Below are 5,344 nucleotides of genomic sequence, written 5' to 3' on the forward strand. Positions count from 1 at the left end.
TCTGTCAATCGAAAATTTTGGCCATGCAGTTGGGCGCCAGATTTAGAGAACTTTGGTGGTTTTATTGTCAAAAATAATTAAATGGTAGTGACAAACAAGAAATAGCTCAGGATNGAACTTTTGTGGTTTTATTGTCAAAATAATTAAATGGTAGTGACAAACAAGAAATAGCTCAGGATTTGCGTGAGTAATTAACCTAGGGTAACAGAATAAATGTACATACATATTAATTATATAGTACTGGCAATGCACTCAACCACTTAGAGACCAGCTTTGCGCTGTTCGTCTAAAGCATCGCGTCTACATACATATACACATGTGTGTACAGTTCAAGTTACCAGTTTTGCACTGATCGCCTTGTTCCGTACGAAGACAACAACAAAACACTGTTAAGCTATTTTCTAAATGACCAGCTTTGCGCTGTTCGTCTAAAGCATCGCGTCTACATACATATACACATGTGTGTACAGTTCAAGTTACCAGTTTTGCACTGATCGCCTTGTTCCGTACGAAGACAACAACAAAACACTGTTAAGCTATTTTCTAAATGACCAGCTTTGCGCTGTTCGTCTAAAGCATCGCGTCTACATACATATACACATGTGTGTACAGTTCAAGTTACCAGTTTTGCACTGATCGCCTTGTTCCGTACGAAGACAACAACAAAACACTGTTAAGCTATTTTCTAAATGACCAGCTTTGCGCTGTTCGTCTAAAGCATCGCGTCTACATACATATACACATGTGTGTACAGTTCAAGTTACCAGTTTTGCACTGATCGCCTTGTTCCGTACGAAGACAACAACAAAACACTGTTAAGCTATTTTCTAAATGACCAGCTTTGCGCTATTCGCCTTATACTCATAGCAACAATGAAATAAGCGTATTAATGGAAAACTTACCTCTCGNTTTTTATGTAAATAACATGTAAAAGTATTGGTTTTCATTAAAAATATTATACATTTTTAACCGTTTAAGAAGTTATAAAAAGGGATACAAGTTTTTTCTGGGCATATTCTTGTAATTTAAAAATAAATAGTCAAAACTTGTTAATATGTGGCGGTCTTATAATTATGCAACGCAGTGTAATATTATCTTGCTTGACTTGTGTTAAGAGGAACTTTGAATTGTTAATTTATTCCTTATTTATGTGTTAAAATAAATAAAATTTTTGATGTGTATACATTAGGGATGTTAACCCCGGCATCCCGGACTTTTTTAAGTCCCGAAAATCCGGGGATTATTTGCCAAGAATACCGGGATTTTCAGGAATTGTAAATTGCAATCGTGGCAATAATAGAATACCTTATGTTGACCAGTTTTTGCTATATTTCTTTTATTTATTTAATATTTAATATTTTTTTATACATGTCTAGCTAATTATACATACACATAACACCGTGCGACAGGCAATTTTACACACAAAAAAAATCAATATATTCGCGAAGCCGTGGGCCAAATATATGCAGTAAAATTGCGTTTTTAGCTTATCTCTCTGACGTCAGATTTTTTTAAAAGGACTTTGAAAATTGAATAATGTGAATAATTCAGGAAATGGTTAAAAAAAATTAGTGCAATGTACTTAGGAAAACAGTATGGGTATCAAATTAAAGAGAAAATTCTATAGAGAAAGGACAGATTAAATTTTTATTTAATTTTATTATTATTATTAATTTTATTTTATGTATTGAAAATGTCCTTAAGAATTGTATCCTTGAATATCCTTGAAATTTTGCAATATTTATTTTGAAAAAATTATATGTTAAGAACTAATTTGTATAAACTCGACAAAGTCCTCAAATATAGTCCTTCTAACTTTATTAGCTTACCGAAACAAAATTGATTAAAAGGGCATTTGAAAACCTGTTCGTCCTTGTGAACCCAAAAAATTTAATTTTTTTGTAAATCCTACAGGATTTTCGCTTTCATTTGGTACCCATCATGTTCAATCTTTGTACTCACAATTTTTAGAAAAATGTTAGGTGCGCAATTTTATATGTATAGCCCATTAAATTACCGGAGTTTCAAGTGAAAGTATCGTTGATTTTTTTAAATTTTTTTTTTGCTGGCGGTGTCACGCATTTTCTTTCATACAAAGTATGTTCGACAAATTATTTATATGGAAGAAAATGCCCAGCATCGTTTGAAAAATTCCCACAAGTTAACGGTATTTTGTAACTGCGTTAAACTGCATTTTATCCTACTTTAATTTAATGGGCTATAAAAGTGCGTACCTCAAATTCTTCTAAAAATGCTGAGAAACAAGTTTGAAATTTTGGCAAATTTTTTTGCATTTATAGGTAGACTTTTATAAAAAAAAATTTTAATATTAAATAAAGAAAATAAATTGAGACTAAACTGGTGGAAATAAGGCGTTTCTTTTATTTCTGCCACCTGTATTATGAACTTCTTTCAGCCGCACAATACATATGTTGACTTAAGTTTTTTTTTGCATCGAGCTTGTACACGATAAAGTATGCACAGTAAAGATATGTACACGATAAAGTATTGTTAAATGCGTATAAATTTAATTTAATAAAGTAGATATCAAACCCATATATTTTTTTATATGGTAGGACAGCTTCTCAAACTATATTGATGCAGTTTTCTCATGTTAAGTTGTTGGAAACTAATAGCCGTCATCGATTCGCCAACAGTTAGCGAGTGGCGAAACGAACGTTCAACTGGCATAAATATATTAGATAGGAAGTACTGAAAAAGAGCTGCCACAAATGGCATATGTTGGGAAGCACTTAATGAATTGCTTGGAAGCAATGAATTATTTAACAGTTCAAAAAGTAAACAAAACAATATTTTATGTGTATACATACAAGGAGAATATTTTACAATTAGTTACAGAAAATTGAGCAGAATTTAGAATAAAAACGCAAAACTGGACAACGAGCGACTAGACTCTACTACGGCGTTCAACTGTAGAGTTTTTAATCGGTACATTGTGGACATATTTAAGTTTGGTTGTTCATGAAATAACCACTACTGTTTTTTTTTTAGAGAAATACGCAAGCAGTGCCGAGCCTAGAATAAACTATGGTGGAAGAGAAAGTGTTCCACCAAAGAAAAAGGTGTTTATTTATATCTATATATATAAAACAAAGTCGTGTTAGTTACACCATTTATAACTCAAGAACGGCTGGACCGATTTTTATGATATATGTTTCTTGAATTTGTCTACCTTCCGAATAGCAGAATAACTATTAAAACAACCGCTAAGTGGCGCTGCAGTCGAGTTATTAGTAAAACCCGTATTTATGGTCCGATTCGCTTCATATTTGAGATGTGTATTGACAATAGGAAAAACAATACCGCTGCAAAAAAAAGGAGCCAGGTGGCGTAGGAGTCAGTTATTACTAAAAATCGTGTTTATGGGCCGATTCGCCTCATATTCAAGATATGTATTGAAAATAGGGAAAGCAATACCATTGCAAAAAAAAGAGCCTCCAGGTGGCGTTGGAGTCGTGTTATTACTAAAAATCGGGTTTATGGTCCGATTATCCTCAGATTCAAAATATGTATTGATAACAGGAAAAATAATATGTATATCTAACTAAAAATCGTATTTATGCTCGAATTTATTTCATTATCGAAATATATGAATTCACATGCCGATGGTCCTCAGCAATAACGACGCAACTCAAAATTAAAAAAAATTAGATCCCTTATTACTTTTAAGAGGCTCATGTCTCTAATCCTTGGCTAACCCATGTCTAATCCAAACTAAAGTAAGTAGTGGAAGTGTTCATGGTAAAATTTTTGAACTTGGTACGAAAATATATGAAATCAGTCACATTTTCATGGAGAGAAATTGGAGCTATTGGAAAAGTAGCGTGGCACCTCACACTGTATATATCTGCAAAAGTTCATGGTAGAGTACTGGAACTTGGTATGCAGGTACTATGTATATGAAATCAATCGCATTCTTTTAAGAAAAATTTGAGCTATTGTAAAAACGCGTGGGCCCTCCCATACAATACGAATTTTTCATACTGCATTTCTCTGGAAGTGTTCATGGTACAGCACTGGAACTGGGTGCGGAGATATATGAAATCAATCGCATACTCATGAGGAAAAATTCGGACTATTTGAAAAGGGAGCGCGGCACCTCCCATATAAACCGAATTTTCACCGAACACCGAAGTGTTCATGCTAGAGTACTGGAACTTGGTATGGGAGAGAAAAATTTGAGAAATTTTTGAACTTGGTACGGAAATATATGAAATCAATCACATACTCATGGCGAAAAACTGGAATTATTAGAAAAGGGGCGTGGCACCTCATATACAAACGGAATTTCTCATACTGTATATCTCTACAAATGTTCAATGGTAGAGCAGAAATCTATCGCATACTCATGAATAAAATTTCGGACTATTTGAAAATGGAGCGTGGCACCTCCCATATAAACCGAATTTTTCATACAAGTGTTTTTGGTTGATTACTGGAACTTTAGACCGGCGTGGTACCTCCCATACAAGTCGAATTTTTCTTATTGCATATATCTAGAATTGTTCTTGGTAGAGTACTGGAACTTGGGGTGGAGATATATGAAATTAATCGCATAGTCATTGAGAAAATGTGGAGCTATTGGAAAAGGGGGCGTAGCACCTACCACACAAGCCGGATTTCATACTGCATATCTCTGGAAGTGTTCATGTAAAGTACTGCAACTTCGTATGGAGATATATGAAATCAATCCCATACTCATGGAGAAAAGTAGGCTCTTTGAAAAAAAGGCATGGCAAAGTGACTTTTCCTTATCTATGAATTTGTATATAATTCTTCTGTAGGTATGTTTGTAAGTGAAATCTTAAATGGCTGGAGGGATTTCAAAAAAGTTGTGTGTGTGTGTTTGAGTGAGTCTCTGGATAGTTTAGTTTCACAATTTAACCCGCCAGTTGGCGCTGGAGCTGAGTTATTACTAAAATTTTTTTTTTTTATGATCCGATTTGAGGAATATTCAAAACATATATTGGAATCGATAAATAGACGATATAGCGATGCCAGTTTCAGCGATGTTTTAACATCGAATTATCCTCCTAAAATTTTTTGACTGGCCATGAATTTTAATATTTATTCTTTTAAAAGGAACATTTAGAAATTCTGAGTTTACTCTTATTTTTGGATATTAAAAATGCATACTTGGTCATTAAAAAAGGACCGGGATCCCGTTGATAATTCAACGAAATTGGGCCTTGGAACTTTAGGCCCAGCGAACTTACGACGGCATGCATTTCTGTTCCATTTATTGGGAAGGAATGGTAAATAAATAAAGGCAATAATTGAATTACAGAGAGTTGGAATTGAAAAGTATTAAATTTTCCTAACA

This window comes from Rhagoletis zephyria, unplaced genomic scaffold, assembly GCF_001687245.7.
Source record: "Rhagoletis zephyria isolate East Lansing unplaced genomic scaffold, Rhagoletis_zephyria_1.1 Rzeph_scaffold_01892, whole genome shotgun sequence".
In the NCBI taxonomy this organism is placed as follows: Eukaryota; Metazoa; Arthropoda; class Insecta; order Diptera; family Tephritidae; genus Rhagoletis; species Rhagoletis zephyria.